This window comes from Alosa alosa, chromosome 14, assembly GCF_017589495.1.
Source record: "Alosa alosa isolate M-15738 ecotype Scorff River chromosome 14, AALO_Geno_1.1, whole genome shotgun sequence".
Lineage (NCBI taxonomy): Eukaryota > Metazoa > Chordata > Actinopteri > Clupeiformes > Clupeidae > Alosa > Alosa alosa.
The window spans coordinates 8,936,360-8,958,859 of NC_063202.1; the positions used below are offsets into that span (position 1 = coordinate 8,936,360).

Below are 22,500 nucleotides of genomic sequence, written 5' to 3' on the forward strand. Positions count from 1 at the left end.
GCGGCCTGTGCGCTCACAGTGGCGTGTGGTTAAGGCCGCAGAGACACGACAAACAGTGTGCGGCAGGCGTACAAGCAGGGTGCCTAGGAGGGAAAGGGGAGACGAACAGAAGCTAGTGATTCAGTATCAGTCATAGCAGTGAGCCTTTTAGCCTTTTTGAGCTCAGTTTCGCAAAATGTCTCCTCAAAGTGTATGAACATGCAGGTGTTCTATGAAAGAGGTTTGTGTTGTTGTGTAGTTGGTTTTCCTTGAAGTATAAAGGAGTATTGTTGGCTACTGGCATTGTTTCTAGTGAATGCAGTTTTGAAGGCAAAGAGAAGGCTGCCTACTCTTTTGCAGTGCTGTTTGTCTTTACAGTAAATAATTTCTCTCTCACAGGAGATCATAAGATGATCTCTTGCAAATATTCAGTGGCATAGAATTTAAAGCACAACTGCATTTTAATCACAAATCATTCCGTTTTACATTGAGGAGATGAATTCAGTTGTACCTTACTGAGGTTAATGTCTTTCCATGCCATTTTTTTTAAATGAGTCAGGTCGAGTGCTCAGAAGTCGTGTGTGTGTGTGTGTACGTTTCTGTGTATAAATTGGTGCACATGTCACATGCTCGTCCCTGTTGGCAGGAACACTCTGACTGAAGTCTCTCTATTGGGCCAACAGAAGCACACACATGGTCTATTTTGTGGTGTATTCCTGAATAAATCTGCTAATAGCCCTTTTTTCAAAGCGCTGTGCAGTCAAAGTTAATCGGACCCTTCTCTCCACCCTCGTCCACCCTCACAGCCCACACCTCCCTTCCCTGCCTCAGGCAAGGGCTGCGAATGTGGAACAAAGTCAAAGGCAGTTAGATGGGCACCCATCCAAGCCCACAGCTTGTCTGCATCCATACTGCCCCTATGTTATACAGTAGGTGTCTCCTCAGATAGGCCTCTCCATCATCTGTGCTCTCCCGCAGTATCCCTCTGCTCTGTGACAATAACCTGTGTGTGTGTGTGTGTGTGTGTGTGTGTGTGTGTGTGTGTGTGTGTGTGTGTGTGTGTGTGTGTGTGTGTGTGTGTGTGTATGTGTGTGTGTGTGTGTGTGTGTGTCTGTGTGTCTGTGTGTGTGTGTGTGTACGGAGTGGGGGAGATATCCCTTAGGGCCATGTCTAAGCTGTCATTGTATGTTGCTCCCTAATTATAGTTTCAAACTGAATTTATGGGTCTCAACTGTAAAAACTAGCCAGATTTGGGTCCTTAGTGATGCATAAAAACGCGAGCCATAAAAGACGGAGTCAAACAACAGCATAATTACCCTTCTAATGGCCGGGGACAAAGCCTTTAGTTTCTGTTTGGAATGCCCACTTGATGTCTCTCATTTAGTATGGCTGCTGCCACAACACGTATCCCTGGGAGAATGATATGACTGCTGCCCACAATGAGAAGAAAAGGGGTGTCGCATAGATGGGCTGTGGTATGTGAGCATATTTGTTTACAGACACAGACACAGACACACACACACACACACACACACACACACACACACACACACACACAACGGACATATTGCACACAAACAGTTGGCCTTGGGCGCACTCGATAGCCTCGCAAAATGTTAGTTCCTGAGTTTGTTGAACATACTCAAACTAAACAATAGCGGCCATTTGAAGACACTTACATGTACACATGCACACACACACACTTTACGGGCATGCTGCAAGCCTGGAGCCATGAACAAGTCTCGATGAACGGTTTCTGTAACTGTATCTTATGAGCGTGTTAAATAAGCCTGGATGGTCCTGCCTCTACCGGTTAGTCAGGCTGCCCATCATTCCCTCTGGCAGACTCTAACACAGCTCCCCACCTAAAACAGCCTCTCTGCTGACGGCTCCAACAGACTCTAACACACCTCCCCACCTAAAACAGCCTCTCTGCTGACGGCTCCAACAGACTCTAACACACCTCCCCACCTAAAACAGCCTCTCTGCTGACGGCTCCAACAGACTCTAACACAGCTCCCCACCTAAAACAGCCTCTCTGCTGACGGCTCCAACAGACTCTAACACAGCTCCCCACCTAAAACAGCCTCTCTGCTGACGGCTCCAACAGACTCTAACACACCCCCACCTAAAACAGCCTCTCTGCTGACGGCTCCAACAGACTCTAACACACCCCCCCCACCTAAAACAGCCTTGTTTTCATATTCGTATGTGACTGCGTACCGGGGCGGTCAGTGTGTTCAGTACGCTCAGGCTCTCCTCTCGTGGCCCGTGTCCTGCGCCTCCTCTGTCGCCTCTCGCTTGTTCCCTTAAGGGCAGAGGCTAATTGACCCATGGAGGGAAGGCAGGAACTGCAGCGCGGGTGTCTGGTTCTGCCGGGCTCGCTGTCTCTGCTGCCGCGGAAACAATGGGCCGACATCCCACCCCCCTCCCCCCCTTACTCCCACCCAACACCCCCACGCTGGCTGGAAGGGAGGCAAGGGGGAGAGAGAGAGAGATAGGGAGAGAGAGAGAGAGAGAGAGAGAGAGAGAGAGAGAGAGGGAGTGAGTGAGTGAGAGAACGAGTGCGTCCAGGCAGGATGGACAGTGAGTGACAGCACTCAAACGGAGGATAGAGTGTCGTCTCTCAGCGCCAGCACAGCGAGAAGTGATAAACACAGGCAATTTGAGCCACAGACAGAGAGAGGGGGAGAGAGAGAGAGAGAGAGAGAGAGAGAGAGAGAGGAGAGAGAGAGAGAGAGAGAGAGAGAGAGGGCGAGTGAAAGGAGGAGGAATGAGAGGAGGAGAAGAGGTTAGGAAGGTGTGCTTAATGTGGCTCGACCCAACACATGCACCATCAAATATTAACACCGCCACATCCGACTGGGAGGCCTGGACCCAAGAGTGCTTTAGTGCTTCGCTCCCTTTCTTTAAATATTCTCATTCCGCATGTGGGACCTCTCTAACAGTTTTTTTTTTTTCGCTTCTGTTTTGTCCGGCTTGGGTATATTTATGGAAGATTTATCGTGTTTTGTTATTATTTATGACTATTTTTTTTCTTTCACTCGGTACATGCTCTGTAAATAGGCCCCCGTGAAAGGGGTCCCTGGTTCCTGCCCCAGCCGTAATGGGCAATGTAAACATGCTAAAGTAATTTGAATTCTAACAAAGTGGAGATTAGCTGTTGACAGTTTGTGGCGTGGCGATTATTTCTAAAATAATCCTGTTTTGATATGCATCAGCATCCCGGCAGGAATTTTTCAATTTGTTTCCCTATTGCCACATGTAAACAAGCTCCAGTGTCTCCTTATCACACACAGGCATGGTCGTCGCGGCGATGCGTGCTGTCTGCTCCTCTATGCTGTGTATAGAGTGCCCCAACCCCCCCCAGCCCCCCTCCTCACTCTGCCATCACCAATGCCCCCCCCTCCATTCTCCCCCAGTCTGGTCACTGAGGCTGGCTTGTCTGGGTTTCAACAAGTCCCTTTATCACGTTCCAGGTAGGGGTGTTTTTTTTATGTATGTACCTGAAAAATCATTTGCAAACATGAAGTCCTCACTGTGCACTCTGTGAATATGTTCTGCTTGAGGAGTTTTTGCCTATTCCCGTCTGTATGAATAGGCAAATGCGCAGGCTGTCAAAATCAAAATGGCCTCCTCGGACCCAACATAATCAGGCCAAGCCAGGGAGCTGGAGCAGGTGATAAATGTTTACTCCCGGGCTGATTGTAGGAGGTATACACCATGAAGAGAATTGGTCATTTAAATATCTCACACGTACATATACACACACACACACACACACATGTGAGGTCACACACAGACATGCACACACACACACACACACACACAAACACACACACACACACACACACAGCCAAACGCTTTAGTGGCTACAGACAGAGATTTAACTCCAAATTAAAGTAAAGTTCCTAAGTTCCGAAAAGAGAGAAAAGCTTGCAGGTAAAAATGTACCCCCCTGGTGAGTTTGAGTTTGGGGTAATCGCCTGTGCTCAGGGCACATTGTGGCCCTCTCTGAGCTACCTCAGACATGATAACTCATTTTATTCATACATAACTCTGAACTGGCACATGGGTACAGGAACGCTTTAAATGGCCTTCTATGGCATGCTACACTGGCTGCCATTCTGTGATAGATTGCTCTTGCCTGTTTCTCATCTGCATGGACAGCAGCAGGCTCTAATGTATATCAGGATTATGCCCAGATAAACACAGTAATCCTGAAAGTGGTCAGAGACTGTGAATTACCTCGGCCCCTCCACTCTGAAAAAGGTCACGATAGGATCAGATTGCTTTGAATTAATATGCTAAATCTATTGTGCATCTATTGGGCCTGGTCTCAATACAGCCAAAACAACCCCCCACCCCCACCCCAAGGCTTGCGCCAGACATATGGCCAGAGACTAGGGGTCGTCCGGGTTTGCTCTGGTGGGGGCAGTTTTGATTAGAGGTGACCAGCAAGACGAGACTGCGGTCACTTGAATTACAAAACCTGCACACGATACGCTACCAAGGTTGATGTCCAGTTAGTGCTGACAGTTTAAATCGATTCCGGCCAGATCACTTACTCCTATAAATCGTTATGGCCACATGGTGCTGGCAATAGTATTTTCAGGAAGGTGAGCGTTTCAAGGTACTTTTCCCCCTTATATGTTTTTTTCCCTTTTATTGTATAGAAAAACAGAGGAGTGAATTACCTATAAATGCTAGGGAGAATACGAAGACTTTGGCCAAAACTGAATGGAAATGCATTACTGTCATTGGTGCAGGAAACATATTTTAGCTTTTCAGACAGTTTAAACATCCTATATGCATTTACACAGCATCTTTAACAGATACATAGACATAAATAAACAAACAAATAATTTAAAAAATACACATTTCAGAACATTCTGCACATTTCGACTAAAGACACGTTTCCCGTTTAAATTTGGGAGAAATGTGGAGAGAAAAAGCTGGTAAGAGACCTCAGTGCTCCAACACCATCATGTGCAGTTCAATATCTCGCTGTCCTGGCAAGCTCCACAGACCAACAGTAAATATTGATTATACTGTAAAGGATTATTAGGCCTGAAGGCTTTTATTACTGTAACTGACTGTATGGCAATAATAAAACCTCTGTGTGTATCATTTCAAAGGGACAAACACACACCAGGTGATGAAGTGCCACTTTTCTCCGCAGCTTAAGAAACACACTTCATCGTGATTATCTGAGTTACACACATAACAGTGCAGTGATTCTCCTGGTGATTTTTGTGTGTTGCTCCTCTCTGGCCAGTGCCGGCCATTCTGACCACCTAATCCCATTCAGACAGCAAAACAACACTCTGATCTCCACGTCGTTCCAGTTCAGCCTGTTTACACAGGGATCCACCACTTCCAGCACTTACAATCTCTGAGTAAAATAGAGTGAAAAAATCCAGTAACAATGCAAATGTGTGCCCCGCAATGGAGTATGAATTACCCCTACAATACAAAACTAAGTGGATAAATTGGCAGAGTGAATTACCTTTAGATGCACCCCTCATTAATCTAGTCTAATCCATTCAGAGCGAAGCGCGGATATCTCAGGGAAGAGTGGGCACGCCGTTAATGATTAGGCCGAGGAGTGAAATCATTACTACCTTTAATGTTCCCAATCTAATTGAGGCATTAATTTAAGCTGAGAAACCCAGCCGAGTATTATTTATAACTGCTTTTTAATTTAGTGGCAGCCTATCGGCGAGAATATCCCCGTGTCGTCGTCATGGCTGCCATGCCGTGCTGCCGGGAGAGCCATTTACATACAGAGGAGTACACAGGCAGCTGGCCTCCTTTCTGCTGGGACGTTTCAGAGAAAATAATGATATTTTTATGCATTGCCCCTTACCTAGAGATTATGAAGATGTAGACCCTGTGTGTGTGTGTCTCTCTGTGTGTGTGTGTGGGTGTGTGTGTGTGGGTGTGTCTGTGTGTGTGTGTGTGTGGGGGTGTAAGTGTGTGTGTGTCTGCATATTATAAAGCATGATCATCCATTTTCTATGCTTCTGAATGTAACGTGATTTTAAAATCCAAGGGAAAATTATTTAGAAGGTGTTGCCTTGTCATCTCAGCCTGCATCTTGTTTGTTTTTGTTAAGTTAGATAAAAGTGAGAACGTAGTCCAGATTTAACGATATATATATATATATATATATATATATATATATATATATAGACACAGAGCATATATAATATAAAATATATTTTGTCAGTGATGATCTTGGTGGACGTATTAATAGAATTAAGCTGTACTGTGCGAAAATTTGAATAAAAAACTATTTCCTATTGGACATCACAAGTAATACGTTATGTTTATGTGGTGTTTGGCACAAGATTCTGTTGGAGAAGTCCACTTCGGGCGCTAGACATTCCAAGTCACACTCCTAGAGGACCATCACAAACATGCGGGGTCCCCCAGTCCTCTCTGCTATACATCTTACAGTGGGAGAATCCTCACTGCAAAAATCAACAGACAGGCCACAAACACAGTGCTCTACAGCCAGAGTGGGGCCAGCCATCTGCCATCTGGAACTTAATAAGAAACGTTGCAAAACACACACACACACACATGCACGCACGCACGGCACGCACGCACGCACGCACACGCACACGCACACATGCACACACACACACACACACACACACACACACAGCCTACAATATGTACAGCACAGTACAACAGTACACACAGCCATCTGCACTGGCAAAGTTTGTATCAGTGTGACTTTAAAACAGTGGAGGGAGGAGAGGAAAAGGAAGAAGAGAGAGAGAGAGAGAGAGAGAGAAGAGGGGAGAGGAGAGGAGAGGAGAGGAGAGGAGAGGAGACACAGTCCAAAGGAAGGATGGCTAAGAGAGGTGGCATCTCGCCTGGGTTAAGAGCAGTATAAAGCTGAGTGCTTCTTATCGACAGAGGCATTAGATACTGGTGGCCGTGCCTGAATATTAGAGTATCCTCTCGAACGTGCCGGCCACTTTGCCACTCATCCCCTTACACACCTCTCTGAACAAGGTGTTGAAGAGAGAGCGGCGTCAGTCACTCAGGTCAGAAGAGTGCAGACAGTGTTAATGGCCGTGTTTTCAATGGGATATTTATAATTACCACAATTATTTGTGTATTTAAGACATTCAAAGCAGCATGCACACCCAACATTGTATCTTCCCACCTTAAATGACGCTGTCAAATAAGACAGTTGCCCAAAAATAAGCAAGGAACACAGATTTGGGGCCAATCTACTAATCTAATAAAATGAAATAATATTAAGTCTGTATTTTATTGGAATATCATTAGTATTCTCGCCTTACGCTCCTACTGGAAATATTTGCTCTTTTACACAGCAGGAGAGAAAAAAAAGTTAATGACAAGGAGCTTATTGGATTTAAGGAAGCAAAAAGGGAGAAGGGATTTTTTTTTTCTGTTTAATACTGGATGATCAAAAGTAAGGGCATGTTGTTATTCATCTGGCACCATAAGGCTGGAGTTTTAGAGAGGATGAAGAGCTGTGTGCGGATGAGGGAGAGGAGGGAAGAACGGCAGACTTAATCTGTGTCTGTGTGTGTGTGTGTGTGTGTGTGTGTGTGTGTGTGTGTGTGTGTGTGTGTGTGTGTGTGTGTGTGTGTGTGTGTGTGTGTGTGTGTGCCAGAGAGAGAGCACCCTACCCCATTCTGTCAGTGGAGAAGGTACAGTAGGATGTGGACCTGAGTCCCTTAACTCATCCCCAGTGCCGCGGCGCATCTAAGCTCTCGACTCCGCTGACCTCTCCATCACCCCCCCAGCCCAGTTGAGAGCACGTGGGCCATGGGTGGGCTCCCAGTGTCCTCAAGACTACAGTCAGCCGAGACGGGCTATCCAGTTCCCCTTAATATTTTATCGTTTCCTTCAAAGGGGGGCCCTGCCGCTTCTCCTGAGGTATGTGTTTCTTTCGTTTTTGGCGCGCGCGTTCAGACTTCCCGCCCGTTTCCTGGCCCAGGATAGCGTTACCCCACCCGTTTTGCCTGTCTGCCCCGCTGCACTATCTGCCTCTATCTGAACGAGCCCCGGCCATTGATCGGCCGCAGAGCACTCATTTAAGCCCTGACAAAAAAAAATAAAAAATCCAAAGTCTACTCCTATTATGCTCTGTGGTTAGTGGGCGTCTGCCCAGGGAGAGACAGGCCCACAGGAGAGGGGGCAATGAGCGACCGAGCCCGTGGATGGTGCTGCATTCCTGGGGTTGAGGGGTGTGGGCGATCCCCTCAGCCTCTCTCCTTTCCCCCTGGGTCCCCCAGAGCAAGCCTCACATTTGCATTTGAAGGGGTTTGCCGCTCCACCAAATGTGTGGAAACATAAACAAGGGCTAGAGAGAGAGAGAGAAAGAGAGACGGAGCGAGGGAAAAAAACAGAGTTAGTTTATTTGCGTATCCAATTACTGACGAGGAAAAAAAAATGGACGGACAGACTTTTAGGGAGGAGCGTACGAAAAAACGAAAAAAAAAAAAAAAAAAAAAAAAAACTTAGGGGCTCAGACTTCAAAGCTATTAAGGGGTATAAAGTTCCCAAAGACTTCATGAATATTGTAATATTCCAAAGTCACTCCCTCCGATCTGAAAAAGAAACTTCTGAAGAAATCGGCCGCACACAGTAGCTGGCAAATGGCCGGCACATTAACTATTTACATGCACGCAGCGCGTGAATCAGTAGTGGCCCGCATATTAATGAAAGCCAGAGAGCCGGCACTGGCTCCTTTGAGCTTCAGCCGGGCTGGTAGTCCATCTGTAGTCAGACTTCCTGGAGAAAGGGCCTTCATTTCCCTTGTTGGGCACAGCATGGCTTAATACTGCTGTCCAATGGTCCAGTTTAGTGAGGAACTAATGGAAATGCCTGGTTCACTATCAGATACATGACCCAGGTTTATTATATTGTTTCCTATGATTCTTTAAAGTAATAAGAGAACGCCTGATAAAAAGGGTGATTGAGAACTTCTGGCATTGCACCTCTGGCACAGGCATCGTTTTGTGTTCACTTCTCTGCCCACTGATCAGGTGTGTGTGTGTGTGTGTGTGTGTGTGTGTGTGTGTGTGTGTGTTTTGCAGAGAAAGAGGTGCAGCAGTGTGAGTCTGAGGGGTGTGTCTATCAGGAGGTGTTTCTGGCTGCCTCTGTTAATAAAAGTGGAAAAGTCAGCTGTTGCTGCTGCTATTAATGTAAAAGAGCCAGAAGTGACTCAGAAATGCCCTCTCTGTATAAGTAAAACAAATAGTCTCACTCAAGGTGTAAATATAGACTTGGAACTGTTATCATCTTGGTGTGATGAAACTAACACATGTTGACAGAAGCACACAGATATACACTTGCACTGTGTATACTACAGTACATGTGCAGAGTTCCCGCTATTGCGCTCTTATGAGTGCACAAACAAACACCCACAGAAATGGCATATATCATATGGCCACCGATATATCATATGGCCACAGATATGACATATATCATATGAGATGTAATGGATGCTGTTGTTATGTATTATAAGAATGTGTACAGAAAGATCTCTTTTGTGCACTGAATTGTGTAGGACTCACCACACCATTTGAAGTCCTGTCATTTAAGTTTCCTTTCTGAAACTCCCCCTTGAATACAGCAATTCCTGTGTGATTCTAGAGGAGAGTTTATATCCATGCTCTCAAGTGAAGCGCTGCTCCCATGAATTCTCTCTCTCTTTATCTCTCTCTCTCTCTCTCTCTCTTATCTCAGCCACCCTCTACACATCATTTTATCTGTCGTTCAAGGCCTCACCAGCCTTCTTCTTCTTCTTCATCTACTGCTACTACTACTACTTCTTCAGACAAACACAACAGGAAGGCTCGATGCTCCACAGGAAGCTATTTAAGGGTCTGTAGAGGTCAATACATAAATATATGATTTCTTCCCCTTCTGCAGTCTCACCAGCCAGATGCTGAGACAGGAAGTCCGCCCCTTAGTTCTCCACTCCTACCTGAGTAGTTCCAGGCCAGGCAATTGGCACTGCTGCTGCAGCCAGATCTGGTTTGAGGTTGTCTTTGCTGTGGTGTAGGTTGATATTCCTGGACGGCTCTCTCCGGTCTCTGCCTAGTCACAGTCTACCTCTCCACCTTGCAGCATGCCCTCGTCCAACGCTGCTGTTCTCTTGGCCCCATAATCTCCACCAGGGCCACCTGGGCCAATGCACCTAGCCTGGCCTCCGCCTGCCTACGTACTTCTGCTCGATTTCTTTTCCCTACAGCACTCCGTCTGGAATTGCTCTCGCTCACTTTGTTTACTTCGGCAACTTGTCTCCGAACCAACCAGCGAACAGAGGACATTCCTGAGAGCGATTACGAAAGTTGCAAGCCTATCGTTATCGTTGTGTCCCCCGTGGTTAACATATGTCATTACCAAATGTTAGTGATTGGACTCCAATGATTTCAAACTTCAGACAAGCGTCCACCAACCAGGAAATAAACGTTTGCCAATGGATCTAGGCCAGATTCTCTGCGAAGTCAGAGAGTCTGGTATCCAGACTACAATGCACCAATCATCTCTTGCAGAGTTGCAATGCACCAATCATCTCTTGCAGAGTTGCAATGCACCAATCATCTCTTGCAGAGTTGCAGTGCACCAATCATCTCTTGCATAGTTGCTTTGCTCCTTTCTCCCCTCCTCCAGTATCCGCGATGGCGTGCCATCCCTCCGCTGCCACCAAATGTGAGGGACCGAGGCGGCCACCCCACGCTGAGGGTGGTGCACCACTGGATAAGATGGCGTTGAGGGAAGGAGGTGGCAGGAGACAGCAGTTCCGTACAAAAATATGATTTATTTTCACTGAACAGGCAGATCCTCGAAGCACAATGGGAGTCCAAACATGAAATCCAGGGATCTTCAGTATACAAACGAACATGTACCGTGCCATCAAACCAGGGACCAGGAACATACTCTTTCTAGGTTCCTTGTCCAAGCAAGGCGACCTTGCAAATTTGGACCTTACTAAACCCTCACAGCAAGCAAGGTTAACTTCCATTCACATTAAACACACAAACATTAAACTCTACAGCTTCATTGCATCCCATGCAGTCAGCTGTGATATACCAATATCCAGTGGTTAAAGTGGGACTTGGCAGGTGGGGGAACCTTAAAATCCAGTGTCAGTACAACGGGGAAAAAATGACTCACCATTGGACAGCATATTTAGTATTGTGGTGTAGAAATACTTTTTGGACAAGAATTGCTAGCTTCTTGGTGACCTCTGTACACGTGAAAAATGAACTCACCATTTAATTTCACAATATCCTCGTGCTTATTGTTGGTATGAAAGAATATATTTATTATTAATTTATCTGAGGTGCCCCCACACACACACACACACTTTACACTTTAACCCCTGCCAATATCCCCACAGTTAAAATCTCCAACAGTATAAAAAGACGCACAAGACATAAACACATACATGCAATACAATGACACCCTTCAAAAAAAAGTAAAATGTGAGTGCATGTGCGTGTGCTTGCACAGTCTGTGTGTTGCAGTTGCACAAGGTAGTTGTGTGTATCGTCGGAGAGTGGGTAGGGAAAAGGAGAGGGTTCCTTTTTCACAGCGTCACATCCACGTCCATTGTTTCCAGCGCTCTCTCTCTCTCTGTCTCTCTCTCTCTCTGTCTCTCTCTCTCTCTCTCTCTCTCTCTCTCTCTCTCTCTGTGCGCTGGGCTTTTATGGGGCTCAGAGTGAGTGAGCGCTCTGTCGAGGGAGAGCACAGATTTGTTGATAGGCGCTGGAAGTGCTCCCGGGGGAGCTGAACACTTAACGTGTAGAACATGTAATAAAAAAACAAAACAAAACAAAGCAAAGCAAAATAAACAGAAGGCATCAAAGCTGGAATGTGGACAAAAACAGGGGGCTCTCTCTTTACTGACTGTGCCTTTTTGGGGTACTTCTATAGCTGTTCTCAGCTCTGTTCTCTTTAGATGTCCTTTTTACTATGTCTGTCTTTTCCTCCATCCTTCCTCTCTAACCTTCTCCTAATTATCGTCTGTCTCCCAGCATCCCCTATCTCCTCCATCCACACTCAGCCTCCAACTTTATCTCAACCCCCTCCTTCATCTGTCATGTTTTTCTTGGACATGCCTCTGTCCAGTTCAGATCTGTGCTTCAGTGTTCTGTGATTGTTGTGATTTGCCATATCTGATGAGTGAAAAGGTTCACCTGGGAATGTTTTACTTTTGCACTCTTACACTCTTTTTTGAGCTCTATGCAATCACTGAGTGTGGCCCTTTCCACAAACACAATACTCACAACTAGAGTCAGGACACTAAGCGCCTGTACACATTTGTAAACAAATGTAAACAGGTTCTTAATTGAGGCGCGTAGAAGTGTCCGGTCCATAAAGATATACTGCACTTCAGTAATGGCAACAGCTCTTCCAAGTCCTTACACTGAAGAGAGAAATTAAATACTTAAAAAATACATGGCCCCAGCAGTGGCGCGACTGGTTGGTGCACCTGCACCGTACGCCGGCGACCCGGGTTCAATTCCCGCCCTGTGGTCCTTGGATCCCACCCTGTCTCGCTCTCCCACTCACTTCCTGTCAGTCTCCGCTATCCTATCTGAGTAAAGGCATAAAAAGCCCTAAAAATAAAAAAATACATTACATTTTAACAAAATTAAACATACAAACAAGCAAACAAACGAAACAAGTTTGTAAATTAAAGCAAGAAACCATGATCACAGTTGTTCTCATCACTGATGTCGATTGAAAAGAAAACATTGTGAAATTTACTGTGGATGGCCAGGAGGGAGGGACCGCACAATATACTGTAGGCCTCGTAAATCAATCTCTCACAACGGCCACTTACTGTCTCCCTGCCGTCATTTTTACTGCCCAGTATTTCACAAGTGAAATGCTTTTTCCTCACCTGCCAATATCCGGCTATACAGTAGCCTAATGGACAGACTGTAACGACAGACTCCATTACATCCCATTATGGAGAGATGGAAAATGAAATGAGAATGATGATAGTGAGGCCATCGCTCTGTTTGTAATTGGGTTCCTGCCTGTGGAATGTCTCGTGTTGTTTGCGACGTGGGTTATTAAAACAGTAAGGGCGTACTGAGGAGGCAGCCCTTTACTACGCAGCTATCCAACAGAAGGCAAACATTTGATCTGGTAATCATTACGATTAGGGGGCGAGGAGGGAATGCTGTTGGCTTCCTCGTGGTGGACCTGGCTGCTGTGCAGGATCTCCTTGGCTTCTGAGCGCCACCATGGCTGCATATGGCTTTCATTTGGAGAATGGTTGGATTATCCTGCAGGATCATCTGTCTTTATCCAAAAAAAGAAGAAAAGTGTACTGCCTCACTCAACACCTTCTTTATCCATGTATTTGTCAAGCATTATAAAATCTGCTGATAATTGTTAAATCCGTGCGGATTATGACAGCATCGCTAGGATACTTTCCAAGAAATTCTGGTGAGCAAAATTGACTAGAGCTTAGAGACATGCCGTAGTGTAGTCTGCTGCGGTCCCGTGTGTTGGGCTGGGCCACCCATCTCCATCAGGCCTTTTCAGGGCAGTCTCGGGCTTCCTCCTGACCCTTGCCAGGATAAGCTTCTTGGGGGATAATCAATGGACATGAGTTAAAGGTAATTGCCATGTCACAATGTCAGAGACACCATTGATTCACCATTGTTCTCTCGTGGGGACTGTTAGGTACCATTTGTCCTTGTAAGAGGATTAGAGTGGCCAGATGTCCCCGCTTTAGCCCAAACAAGACCTTCCTCGGGGTCCAGACAGACACTCTAGTCTCACCACATCCGGCCATCGTGGTCTTAGTGGCTCACGGCCGGCTTGGGGGGAGGGGGTCGTGGGGGTCTTTAGGGAACTCCCCGTATCTGAGTCCGGAGCCTGAGATCACCTGTCAGAAGCGACATTACTGGGATAAAAGCCGGGCTGTGATGTGATCTGTTTCACCCAGAGATTTACGGAAGCATCTTTACTCTGTGGAGGAGTCGGTTTGAACATGAAGGGCCTGTAAGCTTTTGAACATGCTTCTTTGAGTACATGCCATAACTCTTAACAGTAACCTCTATGTAAATGAGGTAAAATCAGTGTGGTGAATAATTCAGTAGGGGTGGCAATAAGGCAAGGTAGGTCTGAGGGAGTCGTTGTTTATGTGTGTTTTATTGGTTCATTAATATTTCATATCGCAGGAGCACAGACTGTTTGTGTGTGTGACACTGCTTCATGAAGATATTCAGTGCATAAATGTGAATTATACTGTGTGATAGTGACCTTGATTTCCTTTGATATTCCTATAAAGAGCATTGCTTGAAGTCAGGTTCTATTCATCTGTTCTTACTGTGCAGAGCATGTAGATTACTTTGTAGATGACACCTTATTCCCAGTGAAGTTAATTTCAATAAGGCAGCTAATGTCTAAGAGTTTGGCGTAAATCCTCATGCTTCTGGTTTGGTGCTCTAAGAAGCTGGGGTCATAAAAAGGGTTGTGTATTATAGCTGAGCAGAGCAGAATAACAATGCAGACTTGAAATAATGAGTTGCCATCGTTTGGTGAGCCTGTGGCACATCTCCCCAGGTTGTTGTGTCATTGGGGGGTGGGTGGGTTGTTGGGCTGGATGTTATGGCTAAGCCTGGATCTCCGTATAGTCCAGAGGGGCCTCCAGCACGGTGTCTGGACCGTGGGGGGCTGGCTGTGGGGGACCGTGGTTGAGGCCCAGTGGGAGAGGCTGTGTCCAGGATTGATGTGCTGCAGGGGACGGGAGCCCTTCGATGGCCGGCGTGTCTGACCGCGTCAGGGGCGCCACAGCAGGACGTGATGGAGATGAATGGGGCAGGAGGCCGCGCGGGACGGACACACACACACACACACACACACACACAGATACACAGACACACAGACACAGACATACACACACACACACACACACACACACAGCCTTTTATAAACCCCAGACGGCTGGCTGTCAGCCCTCTCCGATCCATCACACCTCCTCTACCTGCTAGCACTCTCACCTTTCTCCTTTCTGCTCTCCCTTTTTTACTCTCACACACACACACACACACACACACACACACACACACACACACACATTCTCTCTCCCATACACACTCTCTCATACAGTATGTACTTTCACAGAGACATACACACATTCACTCTTTCTTATCTCATACACACTCTCTCTCTTACACACACACATACACACACACCCACCCCCTCCTCTCTGCGGGGTGATGTGCCAGACTGTTGTCACTGTCATCACGGCATCGGCTTGACTTATTCCTCCCAGTCGCCGTCCCTTGGCTTCTATTACTGTCCGCCAGAGAGCCGCTGCTGTTGGAATGTCAGGATTCCCCCTCCTGAGGCTGCTGGGCAGCGCTGGGCAGGGCTGGGCCGGCCCGCTGCTCAGATTGATGGAGGGCAGGGCAGTGTGTGGTGGGGGTTTAGGACGGGGGAGTGGGGGTATGCAGATTGAGCTGCTGACCCTCCCGACTTTCACCCCTTCAGCGGCGAGGCAGATTTCCATGGCCGGTGTGTGTGTGTGTGGGGGCTCGGTGGGGGTTTGTGTGGGGGGGAGGACGGACCGACTGAGCAGACCGATCGTCCCGAGGCCCCCAGGCAAAGACATTCTCTCACGCTGGAGAGGCAACGTCCCCGGGGATTTGGAGAGCGGGAATGGTGAGGATTTCTCTGTAAACAGGCCGGAGCTAAATGGCTCCAGCATTGTGTGGGGTTTGTGGGGCTCCTTTGTGGTGACTGAGGGTCGGGGGTGTGCAGAGAGTCATGTACGCAGCAGATTCACATGAAATTGCACGTCCATCTCCTGGTGTTTCGGGGTTCAATCTGGAAACTATTTTCTTTTTTACCCAGAGATGAACCTATAAAGCTAGAGCCCTGTCATCACCGACTTTACCGCCCTGTTTCCACAACATCCTAACCTCGCTTTCCATGCGCCTTGTCTTACCTCTGTAAGACGTCACTCGTCAGGACCAATGAGGGAACTGGGAGTGGTCGAAGGAAATCGTGAAGCTGTCCGCGCGCTGTTGGAAATAACAATTGATTATAGAACCCCTGTTAACCTAATGATTCTGACCCCGCTAGATATGGAGAAGTTTCGGTCAACGTAATATTACTATCCATAGTAGGCCGATGTGGGCCTACCCACAATGCTGTTACAAGAATGCCTTCTAGCTATTTAATTAGACGCATCTTCCCCAAGAATAGTGTGCGAGGCCCTCCTCGGCCGATTCATTCGGGAGGCGACTTCACTTGAGTAATGATCCTAGTGTGAAAGTCGGTCAGAGGCTATAGTGCTGGCCTGGACCACTATGCTCATCTGGACAGAACACCTTACCGAAGCTACAGAGGGTTCAGGGTGTGCTAAGGTTAGCTGTCTAATTCCAGACTACTAATAAAATCAGTGACCCACCACAGTACAATACGATGGCCAGTTCTCCTGGTAGCATGCCTACACTTTCACTGATTTAGCCCCCACGGCCCTGGAGACTAATCCTAGCCGTTCCTCCTGGCCCATCTTCAACTTGAGGGATATCTAAAGAAACTCTAGAAAACTATCTTTTGGTCAAAGCATAACAATTTATTTGTCAGACACAAGCTATTCATCCAATACATTATAGAAGGTACATCTAAATGAATAATGTGAAAGTCACGAAAACAGGTTAAAGGAACATTTAGGAAACCATATGAAGCAATCAGAGAATGAACATACCAGCTCAGAGGATGATGACTACACACCTTAGTGGTGCGGGAGATTCTGACTACAGAATGGCTCCTAGAATGCTCTGTGAACCTCACTTAAATACGGTAGGCTACCTAGTTTGTGGTTGGTTACATTGATTTGGGATCACATGGTTGGAGGTCATCTGATTTGAGAGTACTTTGATGAGACTTGAGACCATTGTTGTAGTGAGAGTGAATCAATCAAGACATGACAAGGTATACATTTGATTACATTTCCTGTCCCTATAGTTAACTGCTCCTGTGGACATGTGACAGTAGGCCCACAATAGGCCCACACTTAGTAGTTGATCAAGAGTCAATATATGACTGAAAAGATTATCATCAGCCTGGTAATTAGGATCCTTACAGATGTCCCCTTGACCCCTCTGGGTCATCACAGGATTGGACCTAGTGGGGTTATCAAAATAGGATCCTTAAAGCCAGTGTTTGCAGGACTGATGATTGTAGTTCCCAGAGAACCAAGGCTTGTTCTTCTGCAGTTAGTGGATGGGATGCTTGAAGTAGCAGCACTGTGCCAGGTTCAGGTAGTAGTCCATTTGTTGAGTGACCTGTTCATCCGAAAGTCTCTGTGCCTTCCTGGCACCAAGGAGAAACATGTAAATCCAGCCAATGATTATCTGGATGGGTTAACCCCCCATCGGAGGTGTTTATCTTCCTCAGGATAGTCCATCGCTCCAGTGTGTGCTTGACGCCTGGAGGACATTAGCATATCCATGCAGTGATTGAACATTGATGAGCTTTGTGTTATTATGGGAGAAAGGTTACAACATGTTACAGATATAGTGTATTCAGGTGTTTCATGACAACAAGTTAAAGTAGAAAACAAGGTCTCAGTCTCTTTTATAAAATATTCAATGTGATCCCATTTGTGATCCTGACTCTTTACCACTACATTCAGGAAAAGTATGGTGGTAGAATTGAGAAGATTCTGTTAAGGGCAAAGTAGCCTAAGGGAACATAGCAAATAAGTTATTAAAGCTGGTATATACATTTTCTGTGATCATGATGAATGCTGTTAGCTCTGAATATTTTTTCTAACGTCAGTCATCTATTATGTTAAAGCATTTCCATTAGATAACTGAAAGTATTTTCTAGGTGACTTATGCAGGCACAAATCTAGTATCTCTTGTCTGGTGACAGTGAATAAATCTTATGCAGTTCTACAAAGGCATGTTTGAGGTATCATGGGACATTGTGTGATTAGTAGTTGGAAGCGCCTGCGCCACACATTTTACTACTTTGAAAATATTCTTATTACTATTAGTGAAGTGCTGAAAAACCAGTCGCGATCTGGTTTACCAACCATGCTGAATATTGGAGTTAACTTCTCTTAGACAAAGACTAAATCATCAATACGTGCCTGTAGTCACACATAGGTTTCATCATTGTTACAGTGCTATACATATAATGACAATACATTGGAGATATGTAAGACAATTTAAACATAAAACCCAGGATAGCTTAGTCTACATGTGGAAAATAAAACTGGTTAAAAGAAAAGTCTATTTGACCTGTTGTTTTTAAGGCAAAGAAAACTCAGTTGTGTTAAGGCAATGCATTCTTACTTCTGGACATTACATTTGACATCGGTTCAGATTTATCTATGTGCATGAGGGAATGTAGAAAACAGTAGCCCAGTGGTTTAAATAAACATAGCAGTCTCTGCATGCCTCTGCTACCCAGAAAAGTACAGGCTACAAAGATTACAATTTAACTTAAGAGCAATTTTACAACTAGCCACTGCACAGCAGACAGCAGCATACAACCAAACCAGTACATAACAGTGTCTTTAGCACAAAAGTATCTTTGTCAATGTGTTTGGAATTAATTTTACAATGACGGCTTGATCACTAATAGGCACAGAACGGAGTTAGCATTTAAATGTTCGCACTATGTGTCTGCCACTGAGGCACGTCATGTGTGGACGCGGCCCCTTGGCAGACTGCATGTGCACGATATGTAAATATAGGCCTAAGTAGGTTAAAATCATAGGGAAATCTTGGTGCTTCCGAATGTTACGCTACTTTACGTTTTATCAAATTTAGAAGTAAATAAAATATCCATCTTACATACATTTGAAGAACACAGTATCATATCCACTCCAATGTCTTTACTTTAAATGGTGGAAAACGTCATTCGACGCCCAACTATTAAATTACGCTTTCAGTTCAACATCTTTATAGGCTACTTCAAACTGTGATCTTAGTTACGCAATCTAAAGATGGTTTCGTACATCTGTTATGACCAGCGACACTCTTATGCAATTTCATTTTCAGGTGAGAGATTCATTGTCCGTCAGTGAATCAAACTGGTTTGAGTAGGATTTGTATAGATCGAATTCATAAGGTAAACAAACAAAACACTATGCCATACTATAAAGCTACCTGGTACGAATTACAAAAGTTATTGAATATTAGGGTGGTTACCTCTGAGCTGAGACAGCGCCAAGATGTTTCGAACGTCTATATGATCATATCTCTGACTGTCTTCCATGAGTTCCACTAAGGTTCCCCACAGTTTCGTCTCGGGATAACAGAGGGTATAATAGGCCCATACTAATTTGTACAACTATAAATTATATTGTCCTATCATAGCTTAACCTCAAACCTGGTATTAAAAATAAAGCAAGACTCACCACAGTGTCTGTAGACAGGGAAGAAGATCAAACCTCATACCCTATTCTGTGGGAGTTTAAAAGGCGGGCTTGCGTTACTTATGCGAGATTTGTTGATAGAGTCAGCTTCCTCACCACGAGGGCACCACCTGTAAAGGCGTCTTTCGTCACGACCAATGAGGGAACTGGGAGTGGTGAAGGAAAATGATGAATCTTCCAGCTGTTGGAAATAACAATTGATTATAGAACCCCTGTTTAACCTAATGATTCTGACCCCGCTAGATATGCAGAAGTTTCGGTCAACGTAATATTACTATCCATAGTAGGCCGATGTGGGCCTACTCACAATGCTGTTACAAGAATGCCTTCTAGCTATTTAATTAGGCGCATCTTCCCAAGAATAGTGTGCGAGGCCCTCCTCGGCCGGGATTCATTAGGGGGCTGACTTCACTTGGTAATGATCCTAGTGTGAAAGTGGGTCAGAGGCTATAGTGCTGGCCTGGACCACTATGCTCATCTGGACAGAACACCTTACCGTAGCTACAAAGGGTTCAGGGTGTGCTAAGGTTAGCTGTCTAATTCCAGACTACTAATAAAATCAGTGGCCCACCACAGTATAATACGACAGCCAGTTCTCCTGGTAGCATGCCTACACTTTCACTGATTTAGCCCCCACTGCCCTGGAGACTAATCCTAGCCGTTCCTCCTGGCTCATCTTAAACTTGAGGGATATCTAGAAAACTATGCGGGTCAAAGCTTAACAATTTATTTGTCAGGTACAGGTTACTCATACAAACACATTATAGAAAAACGTCTAAATGAATAAAATGAAAGTTAAGAAAACAGGCTAAGAGAATCTTAAGAAAGAACCATACGAGACAATCAGAGAAATTAACGTACCCGGCTCAGAAGATGATGACTACACACCGTAGTGGTGTGGGAGGATCTGGCTACAGAACTCCTGGAGCTTTGTGTGAATTATTCTTAAATAGGCTCCTCATTTTATCTATGTTTTAGAGGACTATTTGCTTTGATAAAGATTATATGGTTTGGAGGTCACCTGATGAAGGGTCACCTGATTGGAAATCACGTGATCATTACTGTTCTGGGACTGAGACCAATTGCTTCCGTGAGACCCCCAAAGTAATTCAATCAATACATGACAATGTACACATTAATTACATTTCCTGCTTCCTAGTTAGCTTCTCCTGTGGAAAAGGCAAAGGTTAGAGATATAATCAAAAGCTGTTGAAGTAGCAATATGTGACAATGGGCCCACCATGAGGTCATACCATCATGTGGTAGGGTAATTAATCAACAGTTCACATGATCATGAGTTTAATCAGTCTAGAAGCATTAGGACTCCTTACACCTCCCTCTCTCTCTCTCTCTCTCTCTCTCTCTCTCTTTCTCTCTCTCTCAGAGACAGTCTCTCTCTCTCTCTCTCTCTCTCTCTCTTTCGCGCTGTCTCTCGGTGTGTGCATATGTGTGTGTGTGTGTGTGCATATGTGTGTGTGTGTGTTTGTGTTTATATTGGATCTGACAGGCCTCTCTGTAGGGGAGGCTTTGAAGAGCGGGGCCATGCTGCTTGAATTGAGGCTAATCGGCCCCCCACCCCCCTCCCCCTCCTCCCAATCTGGACAGCTTGAAAACAAACATTTACTGTCATGAAGTTGGGAGGTCAGCCCCTAACGATGTGGGTCACGGGGCCTTTTTTTTTTACGGCTGGAGGTTTATGGAGACGAATGCCTGGCACGGACAAATAGCAGGACATAAGCTGTCATCAGTAGTAGCAGGAGCCAGAACTGACTTTTTTTTCTGGTAGCTGTTTGTTGGTGAGGAGGAAACGCTCATAAAACTGGAGACTCCTATCTTTGGGCTGAGACTGTGGGGAGGAGAGGGAGGGGATGGGGTTGAAGAGGTTGAGGTTAGAAGGGAATGGTGTCCTGTTCATTGCTGGGGCAAGGTCAGGAACTACAAATCCCAGAGCGCTCAGAATGCAGGACCTCTTTCACCTGCTGGGTCCTTTCCCGAAAACCTTCTTTGGGAAAGCGCGGTGTCAGTCTTATTCTTTTGTCACTGCACAAAAACACATGCAATTGGACAATTAAGCAATTAAAAAGGCGATGAGTGATTTCTAATGAAAAAAAAAAGTAAGATGAAAAGAAAACGGACTGTGTGCGACAGTGGCCCTGAACTAATCCATCCACGCATTTTATTTGACATCCTCTCGACAGGGTCTCAAGGTCTGAAAGTACTAAAGCTAAATCACAGGCCCCTGCGCTCACACCTTTAACGACTTCTGAAATGTCAGAGAACATTACACAGAGGAGTGCAAAGAGAACCTCTCATCTGGCCCCTTTAGCACACCCAACCCCCCCCACACACACACACACCCTGCTCCTCACAGCTCCCTCAGGTGTCAGCAGCGTGTAGCCCTCTTTAGGAGGAGGAAGAGGAGGAGGAGGAGGAGGAGCACTTCTCGCTCTCCACTCAGGTGTGGCCTAGATCTGAGCGGCTCAGCCGGCAGCATGATTTAGAGCCTCTCTGGATCGGAGGCCCAGAAAGAGCTCTGGGGCCGCGAGCGCGCGTGCTAATCAGTGCCTTCACTCTCATGTATTTAATGTCGCCGCCGCGCTAGCTGGCTCTCTCTCCAGCCCTAGCGTCACAGGCACACATATGGAAATGCCACCTAGATGACTCAGAGAAGGCCGAGTCTCTCTCTGTCTGTCTGTCTGTGGGTGGCAGTGTGCCCAGTCCTCTCTGTCTTTGTGTGCCGCGCTGCTAATCAAGGGCTAACTTGCTCTAACATTCATGCACAGTGACCAGGCTCCTCTAAATGCAGAAGTGCCCGTCATCAGAACTCCCCATTGCCATTCCCCCACAGAGCAGCCCGCAGCGGGCAGTGCAACGCAACACACAGATGATGTGCAGAGCAGTAGGGAACCGGCAGTGGGACAGTGTGTGTGTGTAGATAGATGTGTGTGTGGGTGTGCATATGTGTGTGTGTGTGTGTGTGTGAACCCACAAGTGTGTGTGTACATACAGAACATGTGTGTGTATGTGTGTGCGCACGTGGGTGTGTATTTGTGTGTGCACACACATGTGTGTGTGTGTGTGTGTGTGTGTATGTG

General features: G+C 46.0%; 1 protein-coding gene and 1 pseudogene across 1 annotated transcript in view; one reads left to right on the top strand and one right to left on the bottom strand.

Moving 5' to 3' along the window:
• Positions 1–22,500, top strand: part of mafa (v-maf avian musculoaponeurotic fibrosarcoma oncogene homolog a (paralog a)) — a 107,710-nt gene that overhangs the window by 53,632 nt on the left and 31,578 nt on the right. The gene's annotated exons all lie outside the window — the stretch shown is intronic.
• On the bottom strand, positions 17,305–18,181 carry LOC125307630 (annotated as a pseudogene).